Below are 21,338 nucleotides of genomic sequence, written 5' to 3'. Positions count from 1 at the left end.
AAGCTTCTATAAAAAGGAGAACTCAATCAGTTCAGTATTTATTGAAATCGATACAGAAAAAAAACCTTACTACTTTATATAATGTGATGTCTATAAAAATAATTTTTAGACAATTTTTCCTTGCCCTATTACTAAATTTCTCTTGGCACAACTAAGTATATAAAAATACCTCTTTCCTTAATTTTACTTACTTTCTTTTTTTATCATTTAAAATCTATAATAAAAGTCCATAAAAAAATAGAGCTTTACATGCGTATATGAAGAAAGCACATGGTCCTTACATAATATATTTCTACTACGCGCATAAATGCACCGTCAAGTTTTTGTGTAAAGGGCGGGAGAAGGCGCATTTCAGGCATCCATATAGCGGACAAGTGAATTTTTCGGTGCTTCGGCAAAACTGCAGAATTTTCTGTAGTAGAGCAACACTAAAACTAAGAGATGTCCAAATAAATGACTGTTTTTTTATTGCAAAAATGGATGTATGCTATACGTGGAAAAACTTGTATTCAATTTAAATTGCTAATTAGGAACTCATTTATTGGTCATTTCATTAATCCAGTAGGAAGGGAGAGGATGAGGTAAAGTGAAAATATGTGGGGTATCGTTATTTTAGCCAGCTGCAAGTATCAATTTATCAGAGTGCATGAAAATCTGGTACAACATCCAAGTAATAATATATCCATTATTGCACAACTTATGAAAAACATATGATATTTATTTACAAAATATATCAATTTGTTATAACTGCACAATTTCTTTGCAAAATTGTAATTATTGCTAAGTGATATTTTTGCAAATGTTCCATTTTCTAAAAATTGCATGTCTCTCTATATTTGCGTTAAGATCTCTCATAAGACAAACGGTCAATATAACTATATACTAAAATATGTAAATAGCAACTGGAGGGTGATAGGTTCGGATCTCGGACCAACAACGAGTTATATCTTGAGACATTAAAAAAGGTTCATACTAATGCAATGTTAGGTTTGTGACATAAACAGTTTGAGTACGGTGAATGCTTTGAACCAAAACAGGCTCAACTTTAAGCCAGTTAGGGCTTATTGACGAAGGTCGTCCAATCAAAGGGTTTGTTGTATTAAGGACGTCCGACCATATGATCATGCACCTCATTACCGAAATAAGATCTTGTGGTGAATCTTATCAAATAAAGGTTATCCAGGTTTTACAAAAATATAAAACAAAGCCAAGAAATATACATAGATTATTACAAGTTCATTGTATTTAGTCAGATTTTTACTAGGACATTCCCCATACACAGACTATTATTGACAAACGCCCGAGACAGCAGTTATTCTTTTTTTAGGCCTTGATTTGAACATACCATGATACCTTATATGCTAAACCATTTGCTAAATTAATTTTCTGCTTTATAAGAATCAAAATTTTGTAGCATTTTAAAAGCGCCATTTGTCAATATTGTCCACACAAAGACGAGAAAAATCAAAAAGAAAAGGGGGAGGGGGTTAACCCGCGGCGCTTAGGACACCCCTGCAGGGGATACCATGGAGTAGGGAGGGGGGGGTGTTATGGGGTAGTAAGGGGGGGGGGGAACGAAGAATTATTATAAAGGGTGGTTCAATGGTTTAACAGGTCTGGGTCGAGATTTTAACAAAGGCGCTTCTTATATTTTACTATAGAGTTTCCTTGACCATTTAAACAAGGACAATTTCATCCGTACGTATGACATTATTAAATTTAAAGATTTTTGTAATGAAACAGATGCACAAATTAGTAAGGGTTGACTCAGCTGAAATAAAATTAAGCAAATTTTAGAATTAAAGGTCTGTACCACTATTTTCCAGTGTTAAATCAAACCTACAAGACAATCTTTAACTTAACACTATTTTTGTATTGAAGAAAATTTCAATAAAAAAGTGAAAATGTTAGTAATGGAAGCAGATACTTAAAGAGTATAAGAGATGCTACGCAGCTAAAATTAAGTGTTAGGATAATATTACTAAAATTTATAAGAATTATACCTAAGAACAGGGTTAACACACCCTAATCCCAAAACAAGGATGTCAACAACCATAAATGTTCTAAAATAAATAAAAATAAGATAATAATTTGTCAAAGAAATCTTCACAAGAAATTTCAGCATCATCCATCTTTTATAGCAGCCATAGCCCCTAGCCATATACACCCCCCGGCCCCCCCCCCTCCCCCTCCTCTGTCAAAATCGTGTGCATGCCCTTGGTAGATGTATACATATATCAACCATATTTGTTAATTTCAATCACTCTAGTTATATTATCTTTGTGTAAATTCTAGGGCTTTTATATGAATATGTACTCATTACTCAACCCACCTTGTAATAGAAGCGAAGCTCTATTCTTTTGCTCTATTAAGTCTGTAAGTCCGTAAATGAAAGTGTTAATTTAATGAAGAACTGTATGAGAGTTAACACTTTATTAATTACTAGTTGCTTAGACCATAGCCTCTAGGGTAGGGCAGACAGGTTGCAGAAAAATAGCACAAAACCAGCCCAAGATAACTAAAAGCTTCCATAAAAATCATAACCTATTCGGATAAGCAATTTCCGTGATCTTTAGCTTCAGACAAAAAACCTTACTGCTTTATATATATGTATTAGGATACGCATAAATCATATTAAAATGTTTATTTGCTAAATTCATACTTTTTATCTGTTCTTTTTATGTTATTGCTGCGCTACTTATGGACATTGTTGTCCTTGTTGTCTTTGTAGCTTTAAAAGCAGGGAGGGAGGGGATATTGGGCTGTTTATTACACTAGTCCCCAATGTTTTATTATGACGTTTTCTTATTCGCTAACTTAACAACTTTGGGGACCTTTATTGAATTTTGTTTGGTTAGTTCATTAAGTTGAATGTTCAAACGTTTTAACTGCTATTTGTAATCTACTAAAGGGGTGTTTTTGTATCATCGTTGGGGAATGCGATATACATAAATTTATTTGCCATTGTCTTATCCCTTTAGCTCCCTGCTCTCTATGTATATTTTATTTCATCCGTCCTTTAAAATTTTATATTTGTCACACAGTATTGAATTTCTTTCTTTATTAGATTTAAACCAGGAATCTTAAGGGATAAGAAAATGGACAATAACTTCAATCAAAACCCAAGGGCCCCCAGTATTAAAATCAAAATTTTTAGTGAGTTTGTTAGAACCAACCAATCAAGATTTAATTAAAGGACCCTAAGCTAACGAATGAGAAAATACTTATACTATTTTGGATACCAGTATGATATATCTCTCTGAATTTTTTTTAATGTAAGGCTTTTAAAACAAGGCTAGTAACATTGAGAGCAATAAAGCAATGTCCAGAGCTGGATCTTTAAATCATTTTAGTGGTGAGCCATATTGGGTTGCGCCGAATTTCAGCCAATCACAGCGCTGCATTTCATAAAATGCTAAGCTCTCATTGGTGGAAAGTTGGCTCACCTCGATCTGGCTCACCACTAAAATGATTTAAAGATCCAGCTCGAATAGCAACATCAATTTCATTCTTATACGGAGGGAGTATTTTTTTATAATAATTGTTGGTGTATGAACATCAATCTATCATTCTTTGTCTTATCCCTTTAGATCTTTTTGAGAATCTCAATTGGAGCCAAAATACCTAAAAACTTGTATTATATTGAAGGTTATTCTACATTCATATTCTATTGTCCTATCTGTGTACCCTAATATCCTGAGTTTTAAATCCAAAATTTTCTTCAGAAAGTATTCTTTGGTTTTGTTTCAAACAAGTATGACAATAACCATAATTTTAGAGTGGTTTTGACTTCGCCTTGCTATTTAGGAACTCTATATTCAACGATAAATCTAGGTGACAGACAAATAGCCTAAAACCATCCCAAGAGCTTTTTAAGGCTTCCTAAAATTGATAACAAAGACTGTGGCGTTGCTACAAAAGACCAACGCCTACAAAAGACCAACTAGTCGGTTCTACAAAAGACCAACGCCTACAAAAGACCAACTCTACAAAAGACCAACGCCTACAAAAGACCAACGCCTAAAAAAATCGTAGAGCTGGAAGGTCAATAGCTGCAAATGGTGTACCATCATATCTGTATTGATCAAATTAAATAATATAATGAATAAAATGAATGCTTTAACTAGATTATAAACGACACAATTACGAGAGAAAAAAATAAACTATTTTTTTGTATCAATGTAATGAAATAATGGCTTGAAAATCTTCCAAGAAAATTTTTTAAATCTTCCAATTTTGATGATAAAATCTTCCAATTTTAATGATAAAATAAATTGATAAAATGAATAAATTTGATGCTTTGTTTTATTGTTTTTTTTTGTAGAGTTGGTCTTTTGTAGGCGTTGGTCTTTTGTAGGCGTTGGTCTTTTGTAGGGTTGGTCTTTTGTAGGCGTTGGTCTTTTGTAGAGTTGGTCTTTTGAGGGGTTGGTCTTTTGTAGAGTTGGTCTTTTGTAGCAACGCCTAGACTGTATTTAAAATCATCCTACTTAAAAATGAACGTAAAGACTTTTTTATGGTAAATATAAGGTTGATACGACTGCAAAATTCTACCTATTAGTTACAGAATTCTTTCTACAAGGTTTTAGGGCGATTTAGAGCAGTTCCTGTAAGAAGGGCTCACTGTAATGTACAAAAGCTTTGCATTTTAAAAAAGTGTAAACCGTTAAAAATTTTGTTAGAAAATAATTTTAATCCCTCGTAATGATGGCTATGAAAAAATTCTTTAAGGATATCAGGGACCTTAAGGGATAAGACAATATTATTATTATTCTGTAGATGAAATCATTGGTTGAAAAGATAGGGATCAACCGTTCTTAATTCAATAAAAGTACCCAAAGTTTTTGTGATAATGAATAGATTAATATGGTTATTAAACTTTGGGTACCAATGAAATTTACAGTCTAATGTCCCCACCCTCCCTGAAGGATGAATATTTCTCGTATCCGGTAGATAGGAACCGGTTCTCATCCATACGAAAAAACTATGTCTAGCATCCTATTATATCCAGCTTTCTACGAATATAAAAATGTACTATCAGAAGATTAAAACCAGTTTTTTAGCCGGTGCCTTCGGCACCTCGGGGCTAAAAAAAACTAGTTTTAATCTTATAATTGTATATTCTATATCCGCGGAAAGCCGTTTATAATACGATGAAAAAAAATAACTATTAAACTGTTTTTAACCTATTTTTTTATCATATATCAAAAATATACTATGACACCAGTAGAATCAGACTGCAGAGCCCAAATTTGAATTAAGTCCCCAATAAACTTTTTTTGGGGGATTTAAAAAATCAATTTTATATGTTGCTGTGATCATTTTGATGGAAGCAAAAGCATTTTTTAGTTTAGGGTTAATTGTTTCTTACAGAACAATTTGATGTGATTCAGATTATATAAATACAATAATAAAAACTCTACTCTGTTCGATGCAAATAATTTTTTTCTAAAACAATAATTTATATAGAAGAAATTTAACATTAAAATAAAACATATTATTCTGAAGTCTGAACCAATTAAAAGTCTTGTTTCATTTAAGTTTTTTTCAATTCAAAAAAGAGTGTTTTCACAAAGTGACTTTTTTTCCAATGTAGTTAAATAATTTTTATTTAATTAAAATGAAAAGAATGAAAACTATACACATAAAAGATACATGCTTTTTAAAAATATTTAAAAAAATAAGTTTGAATAATCTTATATTTTATCATATTTGTATATGTGACAAAAAAAATTTGTTGTATTGCGTAAACATTTGTTGTCATCTTTCACTATTTAACCCTTTACAGCCAATTTTTTTGTGTTTTAAATAAGTGATGGAAAACAAGCACGATAAAGTTAATTCATTGATATATTGTAAAGAATTAAGTTTCTAATGAATTAATTTAGATGAAATCAAAAGGCCTAATTTTACTCTATACCAGAATACTATATATATGAAGCAAAACACTCTAAAAGCTACGAATTTTACCCAAATAAAAAAAAGACCTTTTGCTCTGATCAAAAAAGACCACAGCAACAGTAAAATTAATTTTTAAATCCCCTCAAAAAAGTTTATTGGGGACTTAATTCAAATTTAGGCTCTGCAGTTTAATTCTACTGGTGTCATAGTATATTTTTGATATATGTTTTAAAAATAGGTTAAAAACAGTTTAAGTGTAAGTGTAATGCTTTGCAAGCCTACAAGAAGGTGTCGGTTTATATATGTTATCTATAATACAAAGTAGCTTGATGTCTGTCCGTCTGTCCGTCTGACCGTCTGTCCGTCTGTCTGTCCGTCTGTCTGTCTGTCCCTTAAGATCTCGGTAACCACTGAACCGATCGGATTCTACTTTTCAGGGAATATACCTACTGGTCCTGTGGTGGTTTTAGGCTATTTTTTTGGGGGGTGGGACACCCCCAACCCCCAAAAAAATAAAAAAAAACAACCCCCCAAAATTTTTTTTTTACATTTTTTGTAAAATCTCAGTAACTGCTGATCAAATTGGGCTCTACCCTTTCTGGGAATATACCTACTGGTCCTCTGGTGGTTTTAAGCTATTTTCTTGGGGGGTGGGACACCCCAACCCCCCCAAAAATAAAAAATCCTTACTTCCAAAATTTTTTATTTTTTTATTTTTATAAACAAAAACCAGTAATCGGGGTGGGGGAACCCCACTGCAACATGGGGCAAAGCTCCCCTTAAACCCCCCCCCCCCGAAAAAAAAAATCAGAATATTTTTTATTTAATTTTAATTTTTTTGTATGCTAACAACCTAGGTCTAATTTTTACGAATTGAAATTTTTGTGTATACGGCAAACAACCTGGGTTTAATTTGTACAAATTAAAATTTTTGTGCATAAGCGCACAACCTGGGTTTAATTTTACCAAAGAGTAATTAAACAAAGAATAATTTTTTGAATATTTCTATTAAGGAGGGTTGACTTCCTAAAACTATATAGGGCGAAGCCCCTAGAGGCTAGGGGCGAAGCCGCTAGTTTTATCTATTGTATTATATTCAGTTTTTCAAAAATGAAAAATTAAAATATTAATCCAGTTTTGGTAGCCTGGTTCATTTTTTTAACTTTAAATTTTATTATTCGTGGTAATATGATGCTATTACTAGTTTTTCAGCATGCCTTAGAACCGGTTTCAACGGGAATTGATTATACTCATAATTTAAAATAAAAGATGAACAATTATATTTTGTAGGTATGATATGAGGGACTTTACTAACCGGATGTTACTTTTGGTCAAATATATAAAACATTAAGGATGACAACATTCATAATCAACGAAGGTCAAAAAAGTAATGGATGGACAAAGTGTATCATAGAGCAGAGTCCAGTTGTCATAAGGAAAAGGGAAAAGAAAAGAGAAGAAAAAATCACTAGACCAATAGCGCTTAAACTGTTTTTAACCTATTTTTGAATGGGGGGTCAAAAATATACTAGGACACCTATAGAATCAGACTGCAGAGCCCAAATTTGAATTAAGTCCCCAATAAACTTTTTTGGGGGATTTAAAAATTAATTTTTAGTGTTGTTGTAGTCCTTTTGACCGGAGCAAAAGCTCTTTTTTACATCGGTTAATATTGTGGTTTACAGAACATTTTTATATAATTCACTTTATATTGATACAATAAAAAAACATTACTCTGTTCATTGGAAATAACTTTTTTCCAAAACAATTAATTTCATTGAAAAATCTAAAATTTACAATAAAACAAATAATTCTGAAGTCTAACCAATAAGAAGTCTTGTTTTATTTTAATTCTTTACAATTCAAAAAAAGAGTGTTTTCACAAAGTGACTTATTTCCAATGTAGTTAAATAATTTTTATTTAATTAAAATGAAAAGAATGAAAACCATACACATAAAAGATACATACTTTTTAAAATTATTTTAAAAAATAATTTTGAATAATCTTATTTTATATCACATTTGTATATGTGACAAAAATAAATTTGTTGTATTGCATAAACATTTGTTGTCATTTAACCCTTTACAGCCATTTTTTATGTTTTTAAAATAAGTGATAGAACACAAACATGTTAATGTTAATTCATTGATATATTACAAAGAATTAATTTTTTAATGAATTGATTTCGATGAATTCAAAAGGCCTAATTATACTCTATACCAGAATACAAGATTTATGAAGCAAAACACTCTATAAGCTACGAATTTTACCCCAATAAAAAAGACCTTATGCTCTGGTCAAAGATGACCAGAGCATCAGTAAAAATTAATTTTTAAATGCCACCAAAAAAGTTTATTGGGGACTTACTTCAAATTTAGGCTCTGCAGTCCGATTCTACTGTTATCATAGTATATTTTTTATATATGTTTTAAAAATAGGTTAAAAACAGTTTAAAGAGACAGACAGACAAAGTAAATTATGGAGTAGCTATGCTACAAAAAAAAAGTTTGTGTAAAATAGGACTAGTGGGCCATCAGTTTTAAAAGGGTATGTCACAAAAATGTTTTATTCAGAGAGAGGGGGGACAATGGGCTGTTTATTACACTAGTCCTAAAAGTTTCATTATTCGTTTTCTTATTCGTTGGCTTTTAATTCAATTCGTTTAACTTTGGGGGCTTTAATTTTGATTGGTTGGTTAATTTAATTAAACTGTTCAAAGGTTTCAACCACAAAATACAATCAACAAATGGTGCAATTTTGTTATCATCATTTGGATGTACATCAATTTATCGGCCATTGTCTTATCCCTTCAGATCCTATATTAGTTTAGGTCTGTCTGTACTTTTATACAGGGTAGCTGACTCAGGGATAAGACAATGAAAGATGAATTGCTGCATATTCATAATGATAATAAGCAAAATCACCCCTTTTGTAGACTAGAATAATTAGTTCAAAAGTTGAAAAGGTAATATTTTTAATATAACAAAATAAATAAACAAATAAGAGAGAAAATTTGGGCACCTGTGGAATCTATATTCAACCCCCCCCCCCCCATTCTTTATTTTTTGTTTTTTTTTACTATTTTTAGGAAGGATCGGACAATAGACTACAAAATAAACCTATTCCTCATTTCCTGTTCAATAAGAACCTAAGAGGCAGGATTTGACATATGATTGGTAAGGACGGATTGATTTTAATTGTCCATGATCCTATCCCCGTATACCTGCTAATCTTGATGAATAATAGATGCGTCATTTGTTTATTTTTTGCGTCGACTTGTTGTGGCCCATCTGCGTCAACTTAGAAAGTGCGTAGCATTTCGACAAATTGTATAAACTGTATTTCATCTTAAAGAAGAGAGGGGGCTTGGGTCAGCCCCCATTTAATTTCCAAGCAGGGTTGGGGACATTGAACTGTAAATTACACTGGTACTCAAAGATTCATAATCTTGGCTAAAAAACTTTGGGTACTTTTGTTGACATTTAATTCGTTGCATTGGTTCCAAACTAGTAGTGTCTAAACTTTTCAACCAGTAACATTAATCTAAACATGGGGTTATTTTATTATGTTTACTGAGGAATGGGGTTGTATACTTTCCCAGAAAATTCGTTTTCAAAATTTTCTGAACTTATAAAAAGGCTTAATGTTAAGGAAAATCGGTATTATCCTCTTAGAAATTTTTTTTTTCAGTATTGAAAATTTGAGTACCCCTCCCACCCCCCCCCCCCCCCCCGACAGCGAACTATGAACTCTGGCCGCAGCGCTCGGCTCCCTAGCCTGCCTAGCCGCAGCGCTCGGCCCCCTTGCCTGCCTAGCCGCAGCGCTCGGCTCCCTAGCCTAAAACCTAACCTAACCTAAAATAGTTGTTCGTCGGTAGTCGGGGGGGGGGGGGGGGGGGGGGGGGGGGGGGGTACAAAATTGAAAAAAAATGAAAAAAAAATTTCTAAGAGGATAACGCCGGAAAATCATATCGGTCCAGCGGTTATCGAAATATTAAGGGACATACAGACATTCTTCATCTTTTATTTAAGGATCAAGGTATTTTTAAAAAAATTCAGTTAGCTTATAATTGCTGAGCTACTTATAAACATGTTGTTCTTGTGTGTATGTGTATGTATATCAGTACCAAAAACATACTTTACATTGATTGTTGGCCGCAAAACATAGAAAAAATTGTTGATTGAAAATAAAGTAGTAAGGTTTTTTTTCTGAAGCTTAAGATCTCATTAACTACTGAGGTCTCTTTTTTTGGGGGTAAGCTTGACATAGCTCCTGTTATGGCTTTAGGCTATTCTATTTTCAGATTTAAGTCTTGGGCCCATCTGGATGCTTTTTCTAGCAACTCTCTGCCTCTTCGAATTACAGAGTTCCTAGAGGCTATAAGAATAACCGTTAGTCCTATAGTAAGGCTATTCTGTCTGAAGATTAAGATTTCAATAACTACTTAACCTAGTTATTTGTTCATTTTAGGGAAGCTTCACATGGTCCCGGGTTGGGTTTAGGCTTTTCAATCAATAATTTTAATTTACAGGAGTATTTTTGTTTGTCAACATTGTGGCTGTATAATTATATAAATTCATCTTTTTTAAACTTTGTGTTTCATTGACGGACAGACAAACTGATTTTCAAATTTGTTTGACATCAACCACTAATGGTACCTGCATTTGCGCGTATATAATTATTATTCTATGTAAGATGTACGTGTGGTAAAAACTAGGATGGACTTATTTATCAAGATCTAGGCCCATACTACATAACAATAAGCCACAGACAAGACATATTTAATTTTTATAGTCCTATTTTTTTTGGAGTTTACTCTTGGAAGTATTTATTATTCGGCTGTCGGACTTCTTTATCTTAAAATATGGATACAGAACAATAAATAGCAGAGCCACACTCTAGTTCAGATTTGTCAATCTCTAAGGTCAAGTATGTCCTAAACCATCTTATTTTTGCAAACTTCCTCCCTCCACTCAAAGAAAATCGTCCTGATGGAGTAATTTATGCCCCCCCCCCCCCCATATTTTATCTCATATGGTTTTGTAGAAATTTGCCACGGAAACGTTAATAATAAACTAGGCTTATTTCGTCAAACTTGAGCTTCTAAAGATAGAGTTGAGAATTATACATATTACTTATACAAATGACTGCTGTTTTAGCTGTTTTAAGGGAGACATTTTATTGTCCCCTAATTCTAAAATTAGATATTTTGGCGAACAATGCGTCGACTGTAGATTTAAATCAAAATGTGCAAAAAAAACTGTAGTCAGAAAAATCAAATTTGTCGCGAGTAGACCATCAAATCACCCCCACCCCAAGGACGTTCAAACTTTTATTTGGGTGGTAGGTGTACAAAATATTAATATTAGCTATATAATTTACATGTGGAGGGGGTAATTAACAAAAAAAATTGGGGGGTTAAAAAACCATAAATTCCTTGGTCAATATTCACTGATTTGTAAATAAACACATACAATTTTTTGGAGGTATTGTTTAATTTAAAGGTGTGTGGACAATGTGGTTTAACTAACGCCTATAAGGGAAGTTAAATTGTGATCTGTCGCGGACAACTACCATAGACACACAGTATTAAGACAGACAAACATACATAAAAATTACAGACAAACATTATTCAGACAGACAAACATTATTTAGACATACTCAGTACTCGCTCAACTTATATACACTACAAAAATACAGACGCTTTTCCGACAGACAAGCACACTATTCAGACAGACAGACATTTCTTTGTTCGACAAAAGAAATGGCAAATGACAATAAAACTAGCAATTTTTGAATTTTGATAATAAAAACAATGAAAAAAAGTAAAGTTTTTTTTTCAGAATTTGTTGCCCCCCTAGTAACTCTGCATTGTATTGGAAGATGTAGGGAAGAGAAGAAAATAGCCTAAAACCAACATAAGACTAAATCTTAAAATATAATAGCCATGGGACCTATGTGGAGCAACCTTGAAATAGAAGGCTTAATCGAAATCTTAAGCTACGGACAAAACACATTTATTTAAAGTATCAGTTTCTTGTACTTTTAATAATAGCCTTTTCTTAAATTTAGATTTATTTATATAAGAATAACAATTTAATTAATTTATAAAAAAGTACTTTTAATGAAATTATTGGTTAATTCCTGTTTTATTTAAAAATAGACGGAATAAATTTTTAATAAAATCTATTTTGAAATAGACAAAGATGACAACATCCATAACAAAAATCAACGAAAGAGTCGTACAAACGAACATTTACAATATGAAAGCTTCAATTATTAAGGAAATTCATAATATTCTTTATGTGAATTAAAGTTCTATTTAAATATATCGCAAAAATTGCTTAGAAATACTTACATTTTTAGGACAGAATAATAAAAATGCTTCGCTTAACAAAATATTGTGCATAGTTGTCCAAGGAATCAAGCTATATCATAATATTATAATGGACATCCAGAATTTCTTATCATATCTATTTCATAGCTGCGCTTTAAAAATTTACCTCATAATTACAAGAATCATCATGCAATTAGTTTAAAATTAATAGATGCTCTAATTAACGGTCAGAGCTATATCCGTTACGGACGGACCGACTCAAAATGTTGAAAATATTCCTTCTAAATAATTAGAGAGTTCATAGACATAATCCTTTTCATTTAATATTATTGCGACGTAGTTACTTAATTAAAATTCAATTTATAACAAGAATCAGAAGAGATAAGACAGTGAAAGATAAATTTATATTAATCCAAATGATGAACCTCAAAATTACCCCTTCAATAGATTAAAATTATTGATTGAAAAGTTTAGGCACTGCTATATTGGAACCAACCAATCAAAATCCAGCAAAAGTATCCAAAGTCCCAAAGTTTTTAGGCCAACGAATAAGATAAAGTTGTTACAAAACTTTGGGTACCACTGTAATTTACAGTTCAATAACTCCTTCCTCTCTGCATAAAAGGAAGTTATATGAATGTACACTCTAAGGAAAGGGCATGATGATTTAACCAATTAAGCCTTGACTTGGAACCCCTTCACAGGAAAGAGGAAACCAGGTAGACCAAAAACAACCTGGAGGAGGGAATTCCTGGATGAACTGAAAGAAAAAAATCTATCATCTTTCAGTAATGCCTCTACCGAGTCCCAATTCAAAGATAAATGGAGAACCATTGTGCGTGGCCTATGCTCTGGAAAGAAGAGATAAATGGCGATGATGATGATATGAATTATACAAAAGTTTCAAAACCGTCATGCGTTAATATGACTTACATAGGCTATAAAAATACAGAAGATTATATCTTATCGTTATATGAATCTGCAACCGATTATGGTTATAGCTGTTATGCCGTACAGACGGATCTTCCTAAATTATAGAATCGTTTCTTCTACTAATTTCTAATGAATAGTGGAATTAAATTAATTTTAATTAGAAAGTAATTTTAGATTATCTGTCTGTTTGTTTGTAGCGAAGGATCTCGCTAACCGCTAAACCGATCGGATTCTCCTTTACAGGGTAGCTTCTCATAGGTCCCGGGAAGGTTTATAACTATTTTTTGGGGGGGTGGGACACCCCCAACCCCCCTAAAAAATAAAAGTACCCCCCCCCCCAAAAAAAAAAAATTAAAAAAAAAATTTTTAAACTAAAATTTAAATAGTGGGTCGACTACCCCCATCCCCCAAACGAAAAATTGGTTTGATCAAACCTCTTGGGGCAAAGCCGCTAGTCCTTTTATATAAAGTAATAAGATTCCTATGTTTGTAGCTAAATATTTCCATAACTATTCAACCGATTCTCCACTTTAGGAATGTTTTAGGATAGTTTTAGGCTATTTTATTTTTAGATTTAAGCTTTGGGTTTAAGGCTACCGTTATGCCTCCTTTGAATAAGACAGTGTGCTAGGGCTATAGCAGCGAAGCTTCTCTATCATTTACTTTGTCTGTACATAATGCTAAGTAGGAAATGTGCTATTTTGAGTTGTTATTAAAGGGTTCCTAGTATTCAACTTTTTTTTGTCTGTATGTCATTCAATTAAAGACATATAATAAACAATAGTTATTTCTCGCGTCGTATTATAAACAGGTTTCCGCGAGTATAATAATGTACAATTATAAGATTAAAACCAGCCCCGAGATACCGAAAACACTGGCTAAAAAACTGGTTTTAATCTAATGATTGTACATTTTTATATTCGTAGAAAACTGGATATAATACGATGCTAGATATATTTTTTTCGTATGGCTGAGAACCGGTTCTAATCCACCGAATATTAGTCGGTTACGAATGAATACGGGAAATATTTATTTATGATGTATCATAATTATATTTTTATGTCCTTTTTGCCATTAAATATTTTCTCTATGATTTACTTTATACATTCGTCAACTCTGTTCTGTTTAATGAAGTAATTCATGATATTCTGTCAAATATTTTGCTCCCGTAAGAGCCTTCAGAAATTGCCTCAGGTGATGATATTTCACATCTCCAGGGCGGGGTATTGGTTATAGTTTTCAACTAGCAATAACAGCACCTCTCTATTCGATCATTGGTTACTGTATCGCCACTGCGCAAAGTTATCGAATCTACTACCTAAATCCGACGGTTTAAATAACTTTTAAAATTCAATCTGACCTACAAATTAAAATCAATTACAAATAAGTTGTTTATTATTTAAATCTAAAGAAACGATGTTATTTTGTTTCTACATTTACTTATTTACTTTAATGTTATTTTTATTAAATTTGTAAAGAAAAATTAATTTGATTGAGTCACCTAGCGTCCAAATTATAAACTACATAATATAATAAGTGTAGTGTTGTAAAGTTATTTAGTAAAAGTGGGCGGGACTTAAATCTAATCTCATAGTATATTACCAGTTAGATTAAAGTAGGCGTGGTTTAATATCAAGAGTAAAGTAGGCGTGGTTTAATATCAAGAGTAAAGGAGGCGTAATTTAATATCAAGAAAAAGGAGGCGTGGTATAATATCAAGAGCAATGTTTTTTTCCAGGAAAAGATATTGTATAACTTTTTATAAAATCATTTTTAAAAGATTTTTTTGGCTTCTTGAAATCAATATCCTATACATTAGGTAGAATTTATGTTTGTCTTATTTCCTTTAAATCTCTCAAACAGCATTAAAGAGGCAGATTTTGGTCCTGAAACTAAACAAGATTTCGAATTTCATAAACGATTTCATGGACAATGGACGATTAACTGATATACATTATACACCTCCAATTATTATACATAAAATTACTCCTCGTTTAGAACAGAATTATTAGCTGAAAAGGCTAAACTAAAAGTTCCCAAATTGTTTAAGCTTACGAAGAGGGTAACGTGTTTATAAAACTTCTGGTACTAGTTTAATTTTCAGTCCAAAGTCCAATCCCTCCAGGATTATTCTTCAAAAGAAAAAGTTTGGAAAGTTTTCAAGTAGAAATATGTATTTTAATTATGTAAAAGAAACCCTTTGAAAATTAAATTCATTGTGTCTACATAAAACTTCCAGAGAGAAAGAGGCTGTTTATTACACTAGTTCCCAAAGTTTTATGATAACGTTTTCTTATTCATTGACTTTACAACTTTGGGAGCTTTCAATTTTGATTGTGCGTTTCATTAAGTTGAGTGTTCAAACGTTTTAACCACTAATTTTAATATAAGAAAGGGGTAATTTTGTGTGCTATCATTGAGCATGTACTTCGGCGATTGTGTTATCCCTTAAGATCCCTGTAAAATTTCAATAATTTTAAGTCGACTAGATGCTATTAGATAATGGTGGTCATAGCTGACATATAATCAATATAGTCCGCTGCATTTACTTAATTGGTAACGTGTCGGTTTGCTGTCGGAGAGGTGTCAGGTTCGAGTGTATGCCGAAGACGAAGAAAGTACCTTAATGACGTCATAACAATGAGGGATGAGGAGAGGAGGAGTGGGAAAGATAACCCCTAAAAAAGAGATGGATAATCCCTCGTTTTTATGACGTAACATGTGTTTTTTTAAAGGGACTGTCTTCGTCTGTACCATACCTCGCCATACTGATAAAATGATACCTACTGCTGCTGTGTCAGGCACATGAAATGACCTAAGTAGGAAGAATGTATTTGCCCATAAACAGATAGAACTCATTACCATGCACAGTTAGTAGTTCCAGAAAAGGTCTTGCAAATAAAGGGTTGGTTGTCTGTTCGATGTCTCAATTCACATTTCCTGGGTATACAGTTACTAATGCGTCATATAGCCCCCACGAGAAAATTTTTAAAACTTTCCATTTTAAAACTTTAACCACAGTCAACACAAAATTTTGATTGGAAATACTTGGCAGTACAACATTTACATTTTCAATTTAACCTTGTGTCAAAAAAATATAGGTTTCACTTTTTCTAGAACACAAGAAAAATTATGTCCATTTATAGAGAAGCTTTTTGGAATCTATTGAAGCTATTAAGAGTAAAAACATAATTTTCGCTCAACCTTCCTTATTGCAATTCTAAAATTATGTCATTATTGGAATAGAGTTTAATTGTATAAGTGGGTTATTGGTCAGGGAGGGAGGAAACATTGTACTGTAAATTATGTCAGTACCCAAAGTTTTAAAAGCAAGTTTGGGTAGTTTTATTAAATATTGATTGGTTAATACAAAGAAGCAGATTCCAAACTTTTCAGTCATTATTTTTTTCTAAAGTAGGGGTAATTTTGTTTACTATTATGTACATAAATTAATCTTTAATTGTCTTATCTCTTAAAATTATTGGTTATTGGTAGTTTGAAATGTTATTTTCTATACTTAAGTAGATCTGGGGCTTTGGAGGAAGGGGGGGGGGGGGATATAAAATAAGAATTTAGAATGGCAGACTTTCTAAAATGATTAAATTGTAAAGTAGCTTTGCTACAAAAAAAATACTTTTTTTTGAAATTATATGGTTCAATTTTTGAATGTATTTTCAATGAAAAATGTGCTGTAAATGTCGTATAAAGGCCAAAAAAAGTTCCTCCTTGACATACTTTTTCATTATACATGCATTTACACCCACAAAAAATACATAAAACAACACACACACACACACACACACACACATGCACAGACGTATGCACAAAAATACACTTTAAGTAACACAATTGAAAAAAATCTTTTCCATAGAAAAGGGAATTATTAATATTTTTAAAAGTTGCACTCCTATCTAAGTAAGCTTAATCAAATTTAAGGGGGGGGGGGCTATATTTTTCTTAAGGGGAATTTAGCTACCCTCCCTAAAATAAATTAAAACATACATATTGCTATATCAAAATGAAACTTTGGCGCTTTCCTTCAAACTGACTAGTCGAGCAGAGAAACCCTTCCACCCTTTTATTTTGAAAAAAATGAAATTATGGGGGAGAGAGGGTAGTTTTTCGTTTGGTTTTTCATTACTTTGGACCATGTTGGGTGAGCTAGATTCTCCCACCCAAAGAGTGCATTGGAGAAAAGACTTTCGAAGGTAAGAGGTTTCAGTGGTCCTTTGGCACTATAAGGTAAAGCACAGAAACTTACATTAAAAACAGAACTTAATTGGTCGAATAGTTAGATTTATATTAGACAATCAGACATCTAACTAATTATATCAAAAAATAAATATACATTTCCCTAAATGAGTGGTTAAACCCCCCCATACTAAAAGGATAAATTAGAAAATTAGAGTTAACCCCACCACCGCCTCACCCCCAGGGGTAAACAAGAATAATTAAATTACAAAGATGGCTGGCTACATTTACAAATAAAAAAATCTGAATGACCAAGATCTTTCCAAAGACCATTATTAAACTTAATAGAAAGTATTACAAATATTGGTTCTGCCGCTTTAAAGGGATTTTATTTTCATGGATTTTAAGGGATAAGACAAAGGACAATAAATACTGTACATCCCCAATAAGGTAAACTAAATTACCACTTCTGAAGATTACAAGTATAGGTGAAAAAGTTATACAAGATTTAATGAAATACGCAAAAGTTTTAAGCCAAAGAATATAAGAGCGTGATTATAAAACTTTGGGGACCAGTTTTAGTCAACTCTGGTTCATTATCAGGATAGGTGCTTTCTATAATTAATCAAGGTATGTCACTCTATAGGCGTCCAAGGGAGGGGGGTAATGGGGCGATTACCCCCCCCCCCCAAACGAATTTGGGGGTGTTCATTTTACCCCCCCACCCCCATTAAAAATTTACCCCTACCCTGGGGGTGCCATAGGCACCCCCAACCATTTAGGAGGGGGTATTTACCCCCCCCCAAACAATTTTGGGGGGGTAAATACTCCCCCCAAAATAGAAAATCTCTAACAAAAAAAATTTTTGCGTGCTTCGCGCGCATTTTTAATAATAAATTTTTGATAAAATTTAAATTACCCCCCCCAAAAAAATTTTACCCCGGGGGTAAATTTTGGGGGGGGTAAACAAATTTTACCCCTGCCAACAGATTCCAGGGGGGGTAATTACCATTCGCGCCATTTTACCCCCCCCAAAACCGAATTACCCCCCCCTTAAAAAAAATTTACCCCCCCCCCAAAATAAAAAGCTTGGACGCCCCTGTGTCACTCCCTGTTTGATTTGTAAATATTATTTTAATACACGACATCTAATAAAGTAAAGTGAGTTGAAGAGGAGCTATGGCATTGAAAAAATTGGATATTTATACCCTTCTTGGTTCATTTGGATATTTATATTCTTTAAAAAATCAATAATTGAGTTATGTGAAGTGGCTTTTAACAGGTTTTCTCTTTTAGTAGCGAAGCTACTCTATTCTTCACTTTTTCTGTCTGTCCGGTCCGTAACGATACGTAGAAATGTTATTTGCTCTGAAGTTATTTAAGATAAACAGCTTTAAGGCTTCTATTTAAGATAGAGAGCTGAAAGGCTGATATTTAAGATAGATAGATACTAATTGCTACAATTTTTCCCAAGATTCCCAATTACTTGGACCGTCAGTTTTAGGACTTTCGACCAAAGTTTGTGATATTCAAGGGTTTGTTAGTTGGTTATCTGTTGGGCGATAAATTGTCCTTCGCACAGATCCTATGGGCAAACAATTAAAATAAAATAATTTTCTGTTATGTATATTAGAATGCATAACAGTTCTAGTTTGCACACAGCTAATTATCATAACAGTACTAATTATATTTAAGAACAATATTGCAATCAGAAAAAGAGAAAGTTGACAACTCTAGGACTAATATATGTGTATAAAAAGTTGATTACCCCTGTGGGGTGTTTTTCACTTGTTCACAGTGCTTTGTGGATAAATACCTATGTCTCTAGGTCTAGGTGCAATAGCCTGGCCTAAAATTTTAAATCTTGTTATTTCAAACTTTCTTTTTAAAACAGGATAATAGTTGTAGCTAACAGTTGGTTGCTCTATTACAAAAAGTAGTAAGTTTTTTTTGTTTATTCTTAAGATCTCAATAAACTGATTAAGTCCTGAATTGTAGGGAAACTTCAAATAGCTGATTGGGTGGTTTTTATAATTATATTAGACTTGGGATTGTTTTAGGCTAATTGAAGCTCCTTTTTCTCGTTTTGAATAAGCGTCCCTTGGTGCTATGGGCAAAACAACTAGTACTATAAGACTTGGGATGGTTTTATGCTCCCTCCCTTCAATTTTGAATACAGAGCCCCAAGGTTCTGTGGGCGAAACTAGTACAATAAGACTTGGGATGGTTTTAGGCTATTTTAAGCTCCCTTTTTCTGTTCTGAATTCAGAGCCCCTAGGTACTATGGACGAAAAATACAAGTATTAGGTATTAAAAAAACAAAGCTTTAAATTTTTGAGACATGCTAATGAACAATATGGCTATAAGTGAATCTTATGGTAGAGACGTCTATGATAACCAAAGTCTTTACAGTAAAGTAGTTTGTTCCAAAGTAATTGTGTATCTTTTTTTGTCCGTGTGTCACTTAGGATTTCTTAAACGGCTAGACGGATAGAGAAGTAATGCTTTGTTAAATGTGCTAATGTGTGCTTTAACCAAAGATATAACTTTATATAAGATGTTTTATATTATATCCCTAGCTACTTACTATTAAGGAATGCAGAGGGAGGTTGGAGATTTAAGCCTACGCCCCAAAGAAATGGTCACTAATGATAAGAGTCGGTTACCATTTTTTTTATTTTCTTATTCGTGGTCAACTGTTTTTTTATGTAACTCCTCTACTAAACAATTATTAGTTAATCCTATCATATACCTAGTTTTTTTCTGTCTGAAGCTTAAGACTTTGATAACTAAAGAACTGGTTGAGCTCTTCATTTCAGAGAAGTCTTTCTTAGGTCCGGAATGGTTTTTCTATCTTATTTTCAAATTTTAGTATTAGGGTGGTTTAGGCTTATATAAGGCCCTATCTCCCTCCCAAAGTTAGCAGAGCGCAGCCCTTAGTACTTGTTAAATGCACCCCACCCACCCTGGAAATAATTAGAATAAAATACTTTCACCCAAAAAAGTTTTATTCGGGGATTTTTGGATTAGTAAACAATACAGGAAAAAAGTTTATAAATTAAACCACCCACTTTATATCCATTTATGCAAAGTAGTAAGATTTTTAGTCTGTTGCTTAAGATTTCGATTACTACTGAAACGATTGAGTTCTCTATTCTATAAAAGCATCACATAGGTTCCTGGGATATTTTAGGTTATTTTTCTGCACTTCGAATATAGAGCTCCTACATACAAGGGAAGAAGCCGCTAGTGACAATAATAAAGACAGATAAGTATTATAATAGCCTATAGAGGTTATTTTGGTGTATCTCTGAACCATTTTGAATATTGCATTGTATGCTTTGTTGATAATAATTATTGCAATTGATATATTATTACTTGGATCTTACATTAAATTTTCATCTAATAAAGTGAAACTCGTAGCGGGATAAAAAATAACTATCCTCCCCATTCACCGCCTCTACCCCATCCCATCCTCTCCTACTGGATGACCGAACTTCCATGTTAGCAACCAAATATTACGATAATTTTTCCATTATTACAAATTTAAGAACTCCTTAATCCCTGTTTTCGGACCTTTTTTATCTTCGTTGGTGGGTTATACAGATTTCATTTAACATTAAAGCACAGACTTTAAAAATCATTAAATACCAAATTAGGGTCTAAGATAAGAATAGGAATAACAAGGATGATAGCATCCATAAAGAATACAATAATAATTTTGTAAACGTAACAGGATGTATGTCTGTCTGTACTGAAGAATCTCGTCGGACTGATATGGTTCTTCTTTGCAGTGAAGCTTCATTTTGGTCCTGGGAATGTTTATAATTATTTTGGGGGATGGCACGTCCACACTTCCAAGAATAATCGTTTCCTCTACCTCCTTCCCCTAAGTGTCCCTAGAGGCCTCTAGGGACAATTAAGCCGCTAGTTAAAAATAAAGGACTTCTAAACAGTCTGATGCTTAACGGTCGAAAA

At 32.8% G+C, this 21,338-nt stretch overlaps 1 non-coding gene across 1 annotated transcript; it reads right to left on the bottom strand.

Annotated features, from left to right (window-relative positions):
* Window positions 1–14,332: 14,332 nt before the first annotated feature.
* On the bottom strand, window positions 14,333–14,473 carry LOC145323516 (U4 spliceosomal RNA). Its single transcript, XR_013881011.1, has one exon. It is a non-coding gene; the product is annotated as a U4 spliceosomal RNA (small nuclear RNA).
* Window positions 14,474–21,338: the final 6,865 nt, after the last annotated feature.

Source organism: Acartia tonsa, chromosome 6, assembly GCF_053477335.1.
Source record: "Acartia tonsa isolate MP-2025a chromosome 6, ASM5347733v1, whole genome shotgun sequence".
In the NCBI taxonomy this organism is placed as follows: domain Eukaryota; kingdom Metazoa; phylum Arthropoda; class Copepoda; order Calanoida; family Acartiidae; genus Acartia; species Acartia tonsa.
Note: the sequence above shows the minus strand (reverse complement) of the source record. Positions and strands in the feature narration are given on the sequence as shown.